The sequence below is a fragment of the Mytilus californianus genome, unplaced genomic scaffold (assembly GCF_021869535.1).
Source record: "Mytilus californianus isolate M0D057914Y unplaced genomic scaffold, xbMytCali1.0.p SCAF_11, whole genome shotgun sequence".
Taxonomy (NCBI): Eukaryota; Metazoa; Mollusca; class Bivalvia; order Mytilida; family Mytilidae; genus Mytilus; species Mytilus californianus.
Genome location: NW_026262593.1, coordinates 52,875,060 through 52,892,582, shown reverse-complemented (window position 1 = coordinate 52,892,582; position 17,523 = coordinate 52,875,060). Strand labels below are relative to the sequence as shown.

The 17,523-nt window shown below is 31.4% G+C and overlaps 1 protein-coding gene across 2 annotated transcripts in view; it reads left to right on the top strand.

Moving 5' to 3' along the window:
• Positions 1 to 17,523, top strand: part of LOC127720309 (cholecystokinin receptor type A-like) — a 69,043-nt gene that overhangs the window by 29,623 nt on the left and 21,897 nt on the right. The window contains exon 1 of one of the 2 annotated variants that reach the window (XM_052226879.1): positions 12,716 to 12,859. The exons of the other annotated variant lie outside the window; for it this stretch is intronic. The gene's annotated coding sequence lies outside the window, so the exon portion shown is untranslated. Of the gene's footprint in view, positions 1 to 12,715; positions 12,860 to 17,523 lie in introns of those variants that run through there. 2 annotated transcript variants of the gene reach the window in all.

The window sequence follows — 17,523 nt, the reverse complement described above, 5'->3', positions numbered from 1 at the left end:
CTTTTCCTTCAGCTGGTATATATACAGTATTAAATAAAAACTGGAAGCTCTTCGGTGTCTTAAAGCTTTTTTAAGTTTAAGTTTTTTAAATTCTAAAAAATACAATGGTTTTATAGTACTTTGTGATGAGATTAACAAAACAGAAAGTTAGCATTTCGACCTCTGCTCCTAACAGGTGCGTTCGACTCCTATCATAGTTGACAAGGATTACCAATTTTCCTGTCAAAGGTCAATTGTACTCCAGCTTTCTCCATCAATAAAAACTGGCTGCCATGACGAAGCCAAGAGTGTTGATTGAGGAGTTAAACATCAACAATCAATCAATCAATTAAAATAAACCTCACACCTTCTTTTATAAATACTAACGACTTATGTAAGATCATTTGGTTATGTTGAAATATGAAAACCGTTAGCCTTATATGACTGTGTACTTAAAATTTTCTATTACATAAATAAGCTAATTGGTACTTCGTCTTAATATAAAGTGATTTCGTTGCCGTTTACGAGACTTTGATACACTGAATTTGAAAATGAATTTGTTTCAAGTAGAGGAGGACAATGAAAATTACTTCTGGATAACGTTTCCGGTGCTATAATAGACTATTATTACAACGGGAGTCTGACTGGGATCCTGGTTCAGTGATCGAAAGTAAAATCAGGCGGAATAAAACAATGTGTTTTTGTTTATTGTTAGTAAGAGTGATTCATTGTGAGTAAGCAACCATTGTTAACAATGGTGTGACATATTTAGCCTCACGCACATATTTTAAATTAACATCAAAATATCAATATAGGTTTAAAAACCTAACCGAAAAATCAAACCTTTGTTCATTAACAAAGTTGCTCAACTTTTCATTAAAACCGTGATCAAGGTATTTTTTTCAGTATTCGCGCACGTACAATAATTAAGTCCTGATCAGCGCTGATAAGTAGTCTGCTGAATTTATACACGCCTAGACTTAGTGGTGGCAAATATAGATTTTGCCAAGATCCCATGCTATTTAGACGAGGTTGTCCTAATGAAAGTCTCACACGGTCGGTTCAGTTAATTCATGAATGAATATTACAGAATTGCATTTTATCGTAAATAGCAATTATTTTCTATTACATGAAGCGCTTATAAAAATTCTATTCGGTTATGTACTAAATCTACTCCTGTAACATACAATAATATCCATCACACTAAACAAAAAATGTGATTAAAGCCTTTTTGTAAAAGCAAAGTGTCTTTTATATCAGTTTATATGGACCACTTCTGTTAAAAAAGGGAAACACAAGAGAAGTTTGTAAAAAACAAAGGTCCTATGTAACAAAACGAGAAAATAAACGAATGGTAAGTATGCAAATTAGTGGTTTATTGATCCGAACTAGTGGTTTCCGAAAACGAATTAGTGATTTTTTGATACGTTTACCAATTGTTGCACAAAACTAAAATATATCATCTCACAGAATGCTCGCAGTCTGTGAAAGCATGCTCATAGTACGTACATCTACTAACAGAAAAAATATGGCTTTTGAAATTCCTATATACACCTCTCTTATTCAATCTTTATTCGCCGAGTTTTAAGAATAGTTGCAATGATCGTGCAGGAAGACACGATCGTGTGAAAGTTTTTAAGCACTAAAGTTAATTTGCGTGCAAAATTATTTCAATACCGAAAAAATTAAAAAAGAAACATCAAGTCGTGTTTCAAACTGCTTCAAACACGTTTAATCAGTTAAAATCTTCCATTCTCTTAGCTTTTCTCGCCACCACATTCCACAGCTAATGTGACAAAGAGTCTGTATGTGATTAATACATTTAACTTGATATCTGAACTGTAATACTAGTCAACTCTAAATCCATGGTATTCAGTTGGTACTGTAATTTCACGATAATTGCAGCAGAGGGTCAATATTCGCTACATAACGATTGTATCATTAATCTATAGGGGTTTATATATTATATATTAAAAGCATGCCATTGAACTCTGTATTTGACACTTAGTCATAAAAAATTATATTGCTCTATAACGTTATTGTGTTTCCCAGCGTGTTGAAACCTGAACTTGCTGCATGTATATATAAAGACAACATTTTTCTGAACTGTCATTCAATTGTTGATGATTGAAATGCATGAAAATACATGGAGACGATAAAGTGTCTACTTATTTGTTTATTTCGGAGCTTAAGATTACTGTCGACAACATTTGAGTAATGGAAAAATTGAGGTAATTGAAATTTATTCACTCAACTAGAACCTTCTGAACAGATTTCGCTATGTAAGCATATAATATCGATTTTTGTACTGGAATGCATGACGTGCTTCTTGCATAACCTTCATTAGGTACTGTCGAGACAAAATATTTTTGACATTTTTTCCTATTATGTCTGTTTGTTTTGTTCACACATTGTTGTCAATATAATGGAATCTTTCTACTTATTGGTTTATTTCGGAGCTTAAGAAAACTAGCGACAACATTTGAATAATGGAAAACAATGAGGTAATTAGAATTCAATCACTGAAATTGAACCTTCTGAACTGATTTTGCTATGTAAGCATATAATATCGATTTTTGTAACCTGAAACCCTCGTTAGGTACTGTCGAGACAATATTGTTGGCACTATTAGCTTCAATCTGTTTTAATCGACATATTCAAAAAGGGAGACGAAAGATACCAGAGGGACAGTCAAACTCATAGATCGAAAACAAACTGACAACGTCATGGCCAAAAATAAAAAGACAAACAGACAAATGATACTACAAATATATAACTTTATATTTTACATCCAAAACTACATAATTTTACATAGTTTTGAAAATATGTGTGTGTGTGTTATATTAGAGATAATATTGAGAATAGAAATGGGGAATATGTCAAAGAGACAACAACCCGGCCAAAGAGCAGATTAGTAAATGTTTTGACTAGTTTGTGATATCGAAAACCCTGGTGTAATAATGTTTAAGTAATACAGAGATTTCTTTCATTAAAATCAAATACGTTGTTACATACACGAGCGAATCGAACAAGTTGAGATATATAAACACCATAAGATGGTGACAAGGAAATGAAAAATCATCTCTTTTGTCATAAATTTTGGTATTAGGCTTCCCGTTAAAGATATAGATATCAAGATCCAGGAAAGGGCAGTGTTCATTGTTAGTATTAGCTTTATTTAAGGTCAGTTCGGCAGGATAAATCTCTTAAGTGTACATACTGAAGTCGTCATTATTGGGAGCCAATATATCATCTAAATATCTAAAAGTGTTATTAAATTTTTGAATCAGATTTTGTTTCGGTGGGTCTTTGCTGATTTTAGTCATAAATTGTAACTCATAACAATACAGAAACAGGTCCACAATAAGTGGTGCACAGTTAGTCCCCATGGGAATTCCAATAACTTGACGATATACGGAATCTCCATAGCGAACAAAAATGTTATCTATGTTAGACTATCATAACTGTAAGCATCTAACTTGATATGTCTTAAATGTTTAAAAAGTTTATTTTCTTATGTAAAATATTAATATAAATATCATTAACTAATTTCATTGACGCCGGGATAAGGTGCTGGTATTCAATGTGTTGAATCAACAGACATAAGATATGAAATTTTTTTTTAAAGTTTTGCATGTCAAACAAATAAATTAAATCTAACCTCCAAAAACCAAAAAAGGCGGGAACATTAATTTAAAACGTCGCAGGGGAACATTCACTGAGGCGATTACACTTCGTTCTAGTGCAATTATACCTGATGAAAATTCAATAAAAACATGATACCAGTAACAAACCACAGATAAATTGAAAGAATAATATGATGCCAGTAGTCAGTCTAGAATTTTTTTATGATACTAAATAAAAAAATTGATAAAAAATTGTTCGAAATTGTATTAAGCCCCGGTCACACCTTACCTGATAGCGCGAACGGACGCCGAACGGATAACTTTTTCCGTCCATATCCGTTTCATGTCCGTGCAGCTTCCGTTTTATCCGTCGACGTCCGTTCTGTGCGGTGGAAAATTTTGAGCATGTTCAAAACTTCAAACGGACGTCCAACGGATAAAGTGTCCGTTTGACGTCCGGTAGTCGTCCGTTTTTAACGGTACTCGTCCGTTTCGTTTCCGTTTTGTATCCGTTACTTGTCCGTTATACATCCGTTGATGGTCCGGTAGACCAATTCACCAACTGACTACTACCGGACGTATAACGAACGTATAACGGATAAGACGGATGATAAACGGATGTGAAACGGACATGAACGGAAGGATAACGGATAAAACTGATACGTACCGAATGTAAAACGAATAAATGCCAATTGAAAATTTCGCGTTAGAAATGCCAATTACTAGTATTGGTATGTCAGATTTCTTGAATGTCGTGAATGTTTATTATTCATAATGGATCGCTGAGTAAGGGCACGTCTTCACTATAAAACAGCTTTTATTTAGGCCAGACTGAACTTAAATTTGGCAAATATAAACCTTCTAAACTATAAACTACATCCAGTTACACGAAAACTTTTTGATTATTTTAAGGTCACGTTTATGTGATTTAAATGTATTAATATTGCCGCCTTTAATTTTCCGCTTATCTTGTTCGTCCGTTTTATCCGGTACGCTTTCGTTAAGTGTCCGTTTTATACGAACGTTACATATCCGGTGTGTGTCCGTTAACCATTCGTTATGCGTCCGTTTTATATGGTCAGTACACCAACGGACTCCCAACGGATACAAATTTTGTCAACGGAAACTTTTTTTTCATCCTTTCGGCGTCCGTTCGAGCTATCCGTAAAGGTGTGACCGCAGCTATACAGATACAAATAAAAGAGATTTGGGGTATACGCCAATGAGACACCAACTAATCAAAGTGAAGTTCAAACATTTGGATTAAAACTTTTAGATTATTACAAATTTATGAAAACATTTATAGAACCAAAAATTCTCAAGTTATTAGTTAGTATCATATATAAAGCATTGGTAAGGTCATAGAACATGTAGAATAGTTGACATGATCAATAATTCAAAAGTAAGCACTCTAGACGAAACGTTGTTTCCGAATTTCGAAATTAGCCGCTCAAATCCGTCGTCAAACGAATTTCTGTTTTAAATTGTACATGGAATTACGAGTCTTTTTTAAGAGTTTGTGGTCAATTATTGTGCATAATTCATCAACAGTGACCTGAAATAGTTGATCTACATTATGTTGTTGTATGGCCTGAGGAGATTTTCAACAGATTATTATAATTGCTGATGAAGGTAAATCCAGAAAAGCGATTCGGACGCATGAAATCTATAACGTGTTGTTTTCAATCTTTTTTTTTTTAGCATTATCATTGTATTATTTATACATTTTAGGGTATAATCAGTTCATTAGCTATTTTTGTACCTTTCTTATGAAATTGTCAGTTTATAATTTACAATTTTTAAGGAAACGAATGTTCCAACTCTCTTAGGCAAAGTTAACCGTAGATGGATTAGACTATTATTTTAAGGTCCCTTTTGGTCATATAACTCTACGTGTTTCAGTTCCTAAACATCCTTGGATTTCATATACTTAGCTTTCAGCGTATCAGATGAAGGTAAATCCAGGGAAGCAATTAGGAGGCATGAAACTTATAAAATGTTATTTTCTTTTATTTGTGCTAAATCTAGTTTTCTAATAGTTGTCTTCTCGTCTTGTTTCTGTTTTTAATAGTATTTTTTCCCTATAAGAAAACATTTTTATTAAGTTTAACCTCAACATATCTTTATAGTTCTGTCCCCAACCGCGAACTTTGCCAGTGGTTATCAGGGTTATCATTTGCCATGTTTAAATGTTTTTATTATTATTTAGTGAGTTTAGTGTTTATGGTTAATTTGTCATAGTCTCCATTTAATCTATTGGTGATTTTTTAAAATGAATACATCAGCTATTTTGTGTTGTTAGATTGCGGTCTCGTTGATTTATACCTTTATCTCCTCTTATTTATATCTCTTTCTAAATAATGTTGGTGACATACTATGTATTAATTTATTTGACATATGGTAATTGTTATCCCGTTTGTATTTTCCTTTACATTTTATACCTGATATAACTTAAAAGGTGTTAATTATTCACTAACCCTAGGTTAATACTAAACAATGATTTTAAGTATCTTGCTTGAATTCTAATCTATATAATAACAGAAGAATTATCATTCAAATTGAGTTCTATTTTCATTCTTTAGCACTGGGTCGATACCGTTGCTGACTGTTATTGCAAGTGGATATCATCAGCTCAGTAGTCAGAGCTTCGATACTGACATGATTTATATAATACTTTTCATAAATTATCTGTTCATAAACAAAAGTGAAAACTACCTCGGGCTAGGTTGACCATATATGAATATGGCTTTTCTTTTTACATCTCTTTCTATAATATACTTCTTCACGTGTTTCAGTAAATAATCATCATTGGCTTTCAAATCGTTGCGTTTGAGCATCCCAGATTAGCGCTTTATCAATTGTATGTCTCATACAATTGATAAAGTAGTATTTTCCTTTATTTTTAGTTAAACCATTGTCGTGACGTCAGCCTATTCATTTTCCGTGGATTCTTTTTCTAGAATCAACGCTTCCTAAATCTGTCGCTGAAATGGATTCATCAAATTATATTCAATTGTTTCCTTTGTATGCCTAATTTCATTAAGTTTGAATTGGCTAATTTACTGATTTCTGTTCACTAATGGAATTAATTTAAAAACACCTTTATTTTTTGTAATTTTTATAACCCTACACTGGGATTAGAACCCGTCCTTAAAATCTGTTATGTGTGACTGACATCAACATATCGACGAAACCTCTTGGCTACCAATTGGTTACAATTTAGAAGTCTATTTTATATATATAAATGAACATATGATATACATCGGTACAACGGACACACAGGGCTTACACCTTTATATATATATACATAATGGGCAATCGTATAGTATAAGATGGTAACCGCGAGGTTAGCATGATTAATATCAATGAGTTAAAGATACAGACTTGTCGGTTTAGGTTCGAATCCCTGTATTTTTTTTGCTGTCACTATTCTTTAGTATATTTCTGTTTTTTATTTTATTTTGTATGTTATTTTGGACATTTTTTAATAATAGAAAGTTTTACCACTATATTTTTGGATTATAATTGGCTATTTCACATATTTGAAACGAAAATGATTACATTCTATTTGTTTTATAAATGTAGTATGATTTCATCTGTTTTACTCGATATTTTACAAATGTTTATTCGCAAATTTCTATGCGAGTAAATCGTGATTTGTCTAGAATTAGGCTTCTTGCTAGAAATTTCCGTAACATACTTAATATATACTTAATATATGCTCTTTGGTGGGGTGGATGTCTCTTTGACACATTTCCAATTTCAATTCTCAATTTAATTAGAAATAAGTTCGAATATATGTCTTATTTTGTAAACACAGATAATATTCAGATGCCTGATAATTCAAAAGCAGACGTGTTGTGTTATATTTGTATTTTTCTAACCAATTAATTGTGATTTTAGATTTATTAATGCATCGTTGAATATGATAAAATGGTTATTTAAACTCACTTACAATACCTTCTAATTAAGAAAAGGCTTCAATTTTAAAAAGACATTAACACAATAGTTTAAGTTATAGATACAATGGATAAGCGTTAATTCATGAAAAACAAACCATTCGCCCTGCGGGCTCATGGTTTCTTTTTCAAGAATCAACGCTTATCCATTGTATCTATATAACCTAAACCCTATGTTTCTGTTGGTTGTATTATAATCGTGTTTCTATTTGCAATGTTATGTTTGGTTAAATCTATTTGACATTGAGTTTTTATTGTCTCATTTAATATTGTTCTGCTCTTTTTAAACCTTATATCACGTAAAAGATTTGTACGATTTTAAACTATCCTTCGGATTATACTTATAAACAAAATTTTCAAGTTCTAATCCAAATAACAACAAAAAAATTATCATTGAAATTAAGTTCTATTTTCATTTTGTAGCACTGGGTCGATACCGCTTCTGCATGCAATTAATGCCTAGGGTATCATCAGCTAGGTAATCTCAACTCCCTCAGGCAAAATTGACTATATATGAATATGGCTTTTCGTTTTACATCTCTTTTTGTCATACACTTCTTCATGAGTTTCAGTTCATAAACATCATTGGCTTTTAATCTTTTGGTTTGAGCGTCCCCGATGAAGGTAAATCCAGAAAAGCGCTTTGGAGGCATACATTTTATAAAGTATTATTTTCCTTTATTTTCAGCTATCCTTTTATTTCTGTTGGTTGTCTTAACAACGTGTTTCTATTTGCAATGGTATTGTTGTTTAAATCTATTTGACATTTAGTTTTTATTGTCTCATTTGATAGTTTCATCTTCTTATTTTCTCTTTATAACACCAGAAAGATGTTCAAATTTTTTCACCAGCCCTCGTTTAATTCTGAAATAATTATTTCAGGTATCTTTCTTGAACTCTAATCCATATAATAACATATTTTGTTTTAATTCATTTGACATATGGTTTTGGACTGTCTCATTAGTATTCCCCCTTCTTAATCCTGATATCACTTTAAAGAGGCTTATAAAATTTAACTACCCTTTGGTTAATTATTAAAAAAAAAATTCAAGTTCTAATCCATATAATAACATTTTTTTTTCAAATTAAGTTCTATTTTCATTGTCTAGATCTGTGTCAATACCGTTAATGAAAGACTGTTATTGCCGATGGCATCATCTGTTTAGAAGTCAGTGCTTCAGTACTGACATGATTTATATTATACTTCTTTTTTATAAATTCTTCTTTATAAACTTAGATATTATTAAAAAAAACAAAGGTTCCAACTTCCTCAGGCAAAGTTGACCATATTTAGATACGGCCTTTTTTTCATATCGGTCGCACACTGAAATAAAAAAAGTTTTAATATTTTGAAATTTCAAATTCATTGTTATCAGGTTTGGTATTTTCTGAATTACATATTATCTAGTTTGCAGCTATAATAAAAATACAAGTATCTAACTATGGAACTATTTGTAAATGTATTCTCGTCCTGAATATGGATGAAATATTTGTCACTGGATGTTAGGCAAACAACTTAAATAATTATTCAAAATATCACAATTCTGTTAACTTATAACTTGCACGAGCAACACGAAGGTTGCCACATGTGGAGCAGGATCTGCTAACCCTTCCGGAGCACCTGCGATCACCCCCAGTTTTGGTGGGTCTTTAGTTTTCTATGTTGTGTTTTGTGTACTATTGTTTGTCTGTTGGTCTTTTTCTTTTATTGCCATGGTGTTGTCAGTTTATTTTCGACTTATGTGTTTGAATGTCCCTCTGGTTTCTTTCGCCTCTCTTTTATACCCGGTATAAATATTTATATTTGAAATGGTTGTCCTTATGAATTAATTCAGAGTTGTACATTTAATGATCCCCCCTCTTATATCAAAACAATAATTTTTATTATTTCTGTTACATTCAGAAATAAAACCTGTCCATTTTGCATTATCATTCTGACAGATTGCGTGATATATCAAAGCAATAAAATGATTCTATAACTACGTATGACAGCTTCACTAATAAACAGAAGCTGAATAAATTCATACACTGCGTCATCTTTACAAAAAAAACATAAATTATTATCAACTCTAGAAGCAGAGAACAGCACGCGCTTTATTTCAATTAAAAAATAATACACAAATGTTTTATAGCTTCGGTTGAATTTCATCGCAGCTATTCCCGACCAAGAGGGACCTCGGTGGCCGACTGGTCCAAGTAGTTCATCGATATTTGATAAGCAATTTCATTAAAATGATATAATTTTCAGTATCCTCTTTCTTGAAGCGATTTATATTTTCAAGAAACAATATTTGTCACTAAACTAAGCTTTGGTCATGTTAAAAATTGTTAAAATCATTGAATTTATCATATGTCATTTAAGATGAAAAAAATACTTGTTGAAAAGAAGGACAAGTCCTTTGAATATTATAAAATTATATGCCATAAACAGGCGAGTGTAGGAAATTCAGATTACATACATCGCTAGAACATCATGGTGAAAAAAATATTCATAATTCTTGAAAGATGTATTTTCTGCATCCGGTTTTTCAAATGTTATGGTTCTGTGCAAATCAAGCTTTTGATAAGTACAGATTTTTTTTTGAGAACATGCAACACTGATCATAATGGAAACTTTTTTTTTATATAAAGTTTTCCTTTCAGCAGAATGCATAATCTCAGGCGTCCAGGCAAACATAGAAAACTGAATGTTGATTTAGCCGTTTCAGAATATCTTAAAGAGTATGACTGAGTATGAGTACATGTAATTGCATTGTTCAAATCCCATATTGAAATTACGTAACGGCATTGGTTGAATTTTCGTTGTTATGGACGTGTTTAACCAATAACAACGTTTTGGTGTACGCCTTTGAAAATATTACCCAGAATCCATTAGATTCTGAAACGATGCAGTGTGTATTAAACATTGTCGTGTTTTTAGAGGTTTTATTGATTGTCACATGTAATATTACTTCTTCACTGAAAGTTCTTTGAAAAAAAAAAAATTAATTATAAGGTAAACGAAAAAATATGCAAATTATTTTTAATTAGTTATAGGATGAAGACAAAAACAACACACTTAACTTTGTAAAACTGTAATTGTTTGCTAAAATATCAGAATTTTTTTTTATAGATCTGGCAATGTGTACACAAATCAAATCATTTCACTGGTCGCTTTTTACACAAGCAATGACGTGGACATTTTTTTCTGTCAGATGGAATATTCATTATGACAAAATCCGTCAAGGTTTAAGCACAAAATATCCAATAATGTTTGATAATAAAACTTAAAGAATTGGCAATCTTGAACCCAAGAAAACGTTAATTCTTGATTATTTCCGACAACCTCAATTTTCACAAACTTTTAATACTTTCAAAGAAATTGTTTGTCAGTTGTTATTTGTATTCAAAGCATTCATTATAGAAAATGTCATTGACTTAAATACAAAAAATAAATTGCACCGTGTAGGTCTTGCTTGTCTTTTAACGATGTATATATTAAGTTTTTTTCTTTCTCGTTGATGGAATAAATCCATTTATACGCCACGGGTGATGTAAAAAAATGAGCAAATTAATTCATTTCACAGCTGCACTTGAACTTTAGACAATGTTAATCGTTACGATTTACAGTTCTGTATGGAGATTCAGTTTTATTTATATTAGTAATGTAAATGGAAGAAATTACCTTTTTTTTACTAAAAATATCTATCAACCAAAAAGACCAAATGACAAAGATGTGTGCAACTAATGGATACCGTACGACCTTTAACAATGATCAAAATCCATTCTGTAAAGTAAGCTAAAAAAGGCCCTCATAATGACAAAATATTAAACAACTTAAACAAAAAAACCAGCAGCCTGATTCATGCTAAAACAATAAATGAAAATCAACAATGGAAAACTGCATCAACGACAACCACTGGATTTCCTGCTTGGGACGGGTACATAAAGATTGGGACGGGATTAAACATTTGTGAGCGGTTAACCCTGGCAGGGTGTAACAGTAGAACAATTTTAAAAATAAATAGTTAAAATCAGATGAAAATGATAAGACACAAACTTTCGACCTAAGAGTATTCGCAATTACTGATAGAAAGTTCAAAGCCCAATTTCAACTAATATATAAGCCATGTTATACTTTAAATTGCTTAGTTTCCATTTCAATATCACTGCATGTACTTGACTGCAGGTACTTAGGATCAAAAGTCGTTATACTTGAGAAAACTATATGTCAACTGTCAAAATGAAATAGTTCAAACCACAAGACATTCTTATCCATTGATATCTATCAGACCAAAAGCTAGAAAAATATGGGAAATGAAGATAACAACATGTTGACAGTAATTTGTCAATCATTAGAGGTTTTAAATAAAAATAGAAATACAATCATTTAAGTTAGATCACTGTGTATAGAGTTATAAATATAGATCAGAAATGCATTTACAGTGTTTACATTTAATTAATAATGATGCTACAGAGAGGTGTGCTGTCCAGTAAAGGGTTCAGAAAAAGAAACAATGGGTCATATTATATTATAATATTTTTATTATTACAAACTACTTTTTCATTTACTTTGATATTAGATGTTAATCAATTAAATCAAAAGTAATCATGTTATAATTTGTTTAACCTATTTTTATTTTACTTATATGTTATGTTTGAAAAAACATATTGTAATTATTCAACTCATTTTGGGCGTCGTGATTGGCAAATAAAGTATTTGTTTGTTTGTTTTGTGAAAAGCAATAACACCCCTAAACTCTTTTAAAGGTTAATTAACCTTTGTGTCGACACATCGTCTTTCGCAATTTTATCCCTATAATCATAATGGACATTCACCTCTATGTAGCCTTTTGTGTTGATGCGGCGTAATTCAAACACCAATCAATCAATCAATCAAAATAGACAAAAACAACATCAGGGATTTCTACAATTGCTTGTGGTGAAGCGAAGATTAACGTTGTTTGGCAGCATTCACAGATTCTATCGCATTTTAGCTAAATTTATCCTCCCAAGCGTTAGACTATTCGTCAATATATATATATAGATGTAAAAGACTATGGAGACCAAACCGATATTCCATCATCGCCTGAACTATCAGGTTAATCTGTTTGTATCAAGACTCGTTATCACTGCAACAATATAAACCAATATTTACGTACAACTTCTTATTCCTGAATCAAGCAATCAGGTATCAAGCATTGGAAACGTATGCTGTTACGATAAAATTATTTTTGCAAATTATTGGAAAAATTAACACTGTTGCTTCGTTGGTTGGTTTTTACAACGGAATTTATTATATCTTAATCTAGTACGGTAAGAGTTTATTTTATTTTTATTTGCTTTTTTAAATAGCTCTACTTAATCAAAAGGACAGTTTGAGCAATTGTCATCACTTTTGCGTCCGTCATTCGCAAACTATATTTTATTTTCTCTTTTAAAATGCTATTTTGCAACTTCAGTAAAATCTATATAAATGTCCGTTGTGAGTCCCGAGACGGCCATCAATCAATCAATTGATTGGCTGTGACATTTTAATGTTTCTTACAAGTACTGTTGCTTTCCACACTGTCACTTCAAACTGAGACGGGATTTTGTTTTGATAACATATTTTTTAAGAAACTTCTTTGCAGCATCTCTGAATTTGAGCAATTTTGCAAGTACTTTGAAGTTAAAGGAACAATATAAAATGCTATTGAACATTATCAGGAAAAGAAATTTAAGTGTTTTTCTTTCTTCTTTTTTCTTTCAGTTTGTGTTTTTTGCTCTTTGTGTGCGTGGATTTTTTGGGCAATCCCTTTAAAAGAATATTCTTTTAAACATATATTTCCTTTAAAGTAAAGATAGTTCATGTCTTGAAACGATTTTCAATTAAACAACATTTTTTTAAACAAATACATCGAAGGAAAAAACAAAAATATAGAATGCCGCTATATGACACATCTATCTTTTTAAAATTTAGTTGATATACGTTCCAATATAATTCTGTCGTATGATTTTTACCATTTTCAAGTTAAGAGATAGTTAGAATTATATTAACAGTTTTTTTTTTCTATACATATTCAAATGATAAGAATCAGGCTTTTATATCTCTGTTAAAGAGTGACCTTGTGGTTCTTTCCTTTTTAAAAAAAATCAAACTGAAAAAGCATGTAGTATCACTATACAAATAGTATAACTATACCATTGAAAATTCACATTTTGATATTAAAGCAAATAGAACACTGCCATTTGATATAACAACTTTTCAACACAATAACACAATAATACAAAACAAGAATAATACATTGTATCATAGATGGTCGAAATGTCGAAATAAGCTTCTTAGTTTACTTCTGGTCTTTAGTTTCAGTGTTGCGTTTTAATTGTCTTTCATCCTACTTATTGTCTTTCCTGGTGCTTCTTGTGGTCATAGGTTTCTCTGTTTTTCTTCAACTTATGATTTTTTTTATTGACATCCTGGTATCTTCTCCATCTTTGTACTACATTTGATGAAGATTAATGAAGAAATACGATTCTATCTGCTTGAATTTTATTTTGTAAGAGTCAAATCTATGTCCGACGTCATATCTTTGTTCTTTCCTCAGATCTGTGACCTGTGACGTCATAACACTCAAATTTGTGGCCTTTGTCAAGCCTAAAATCAACTTATGTGTCCTTTCCTCAGATCTGTGTGCATTGGTTCCCGACTTCCGCTTCCCGCTCCCTCATTCCTATGTTCCCTTATCCTTGTCGAATCCTTCTATGTACATAGTTTAACACACATGAACTTTTCAATGACCTTAACTGATGTCGTGTTAGTTCGAATATGAAAGTCTTGTTGTGGTCTTTGATAACAGAAATATTTCCCCTAAGACGTTTTGACAATTCTGACGTCCATGAATAGGAAAGTGTATACCTTATTAAAGGACACAGCTTTGAGAAAATAAAGAACATATACTTTTGACGTCAATGACGCAGTATAGAATAGGACACATATATGAGGATAGGACACAGATTTGAGGCTGGACATTGATTTGTATATATCAGAAATAGTGTATCACATTTAGTTTTATTTTATTATTATTTGCGCAGTAAACAACGTAAGAATAATCCTTTAAACGTTTAATTTTGCTTTTTTACTTATTGGTAAATTGTATTTTCATACTATTGTTGTTTATTCGTTACGTCTGGTGTCTTTCTTTTTCTTTTCTTGTTATCAATATCCATTTACTTTTTTGAGAATACATTGCCCACTTTTGAAGGCCGTACGATGACCTATAGTTATCAACTTCTGCGTCATTTGGTCTCTGTTGGAGAGTTTTCTCATCTTCCTTTTGTTATAAACTTTTCTTTTTTTTTCTTAGTTACAATTTTATTCAGATTTTACTATTGACATCGCAATTCACGTGTCTTACGGTAATTTTTACGACATTTTTATATGAAATATATTCAAAAGTAAAGTACTGTAAATTCAGAAATTATTGCGTGCATTTATTATTGCGATTTTGTCATTTTAGACTAAAATGCGATTTTAATTTTTGCGATATTGAGAAAAATTCTGTTTAATTCATATAAAAAATTTCAAAATGCGAGTTTAAATTATTGCGATTATAATAACCCTGTCGCATTTTTTGCAATAATAAAAACATCGCAATAATTTCTGAATTTACAGTACATACATGTGTACAGCCATCGATACTAGAGAGTAGGAAGGAGCGATTTTAATTCAATTGCTTACTGACTTTGAGCACGCTTTCAATATTTGCAAACATTTTTTATATACATATTATGTTATTGCGATAAACATTTGAAGTAACAATGGTATACAGAAGAATACATAGTGTAGAAACAAACAAAGTTTAAAGATGTTTAATTATAAGTGGTTTAAGCTATGATCGTTTAAATTTTGAATTAATTTAACATTCGCGTAACTACCAAACAACATTCCACAATTTGTATCACTAATGTACAAATATTTTACATTTGATATTCTCATATTTCATCATTTAATTTAATATGTTTAGTACTGTATCATTCGTGGCTTCAGATACTGACTGTCTGAAGTCTCTAAAGTGACGTTTTTGATATATTAACCTCTCGAGACGTAACGCTCGGTGTATATAATGATAACTCAATAAAAGAAAAAAAGAAAAACATGGTGGTAAAAGCTTGTTTTCAGCGTTAAAAAAAAAATAATAATCAAACGCAAAACACTAATAACTTTTTTATCAAGTGGAACGTTAAAGCAAAGTTGAGGTAAATGTTTAGAACAGGTGGTCAATATGCCAGGGAGCGCTAGTGTGAAGGTACCATATTACTTCAAATGCATTTCAATTCAAATAAAATTATTGCATACCTTTAAAAAACAAATGATACTTTCTCCTTTAAACATGCTTTTGCAATTATCTTCATCGAGTATGCTCAGTACTAGAAGTGTTGAAAGCCAAAACATACGTAATGTTTGGGCATATTAAAAAAAGGTATCAAATTTAAACAGCCAAAACCGACTTCTTCCACTGATACAAAGATTTGGTTTGCAAGTTTGGCTGTACCTATAAAAAACTTATCTCAGACGGAATAGCACATCTTACATTTTACTGTGATGTTGTTTACCGAGCCCGGAAATTTATATACGATCCGGGTAAACTTATCAATACTTTAAATAAACTTATTCTAAAAGGTTACCATTCAACACTGTAATTAGATTTTTGAATATTGTTTTTATTGGTATAAATATTGATTTTGATCCGTAAATTAAAATCATACTAAATAGTTTTGTTATACACATATGCACTTTAACGGTACTACAATCTGTCGATACTTAAACTTAGTTTTATTTTGGCATTGCACAAGGTCATGTTTTTCTCTGACTGTTAATGGCATCTTTACACTTAATCCATTGGATGTTGGATGCGTACTGATTGATATTTTAGTCTTAGATACATGATTTTTATTAGTTGTTATTGGCTTTGAACTTGCTGTCAATAACTGCGAGTACTCTCAGATCTGTACTTGGTGTCCTTTTCGTTGTTAGGGATGAGGGATGGATAAAAATCCTTCCACGTCCGGTCTGTGTTTATGTGTGATGTTTTTCTGCTTTGTATCGATCTGATAAGTTAAAGCCTTTTTCAACTAATTTTTATAGTTTGTTCTTATGTTGTGCTGTTACACCACTGTCCAATGTAACAAACATGTTTAACCCCGCCACATTCTTTATGTGCCTGTCCCAAGTCAGGAGCCTGTAGTTCCGTGGTTGTTGTGGGTTCATGTCTGTCATATTTGTTTTTCGTAAATTGTTTTGTTATAAATTAGGCCGTTGGTTTTCTCAATTGAATTGTTTTATATTTTCCATGTCGGGGACTTTTATAGCCGACTATACGGTATGGGTTTTTTCATTGGTGAAGGCCGTACGGTTGCTTATAATTGCTTACATCCACTTTATTTGAACTTTGGTGGATAGTTGTCTCATTGGCAATCATACCTCATCTCCTTATTTTTACATTTAGTTCAATTTTTCCTTAAAAGAATCATTCTCCAAACATCTCTGAGGGTCTGGATGGGGGTCCTTCATTTCTGTTTTCCTTAATTTATTAGGTCATTTTTTTCTATTCTTTATATTTTTTGCCCATTATTTTCTATAATTCTTTATTTGTTTGCCCTATTTTTCTTTATAATTCTTTATTTGTTTTGCCATTTATTTTGAACATTTTGCCCATTAATCTCTTTTCTGTAAACCCCACCCAGACCCTCGTGTCTATTTTCACAAATATTTTAGCGCCTGTGTACCGTACCTCTTGTTGATTTTTAGATTTTAGATTTTACATCCAGTGTCGACCATTTCTAGGTGTTACTGCGTTTTGCCTTTTTATTTTGGATTTTCTGTTTCCCGTCTTTTTTAAACGATACAAGCACGATATGTGTTGTCACCAGAGAATGACAATGTTAAACTTCACTTAACATTTAGTCAAAGATGATAAGAAAAAAAATTGTTGCTAAGT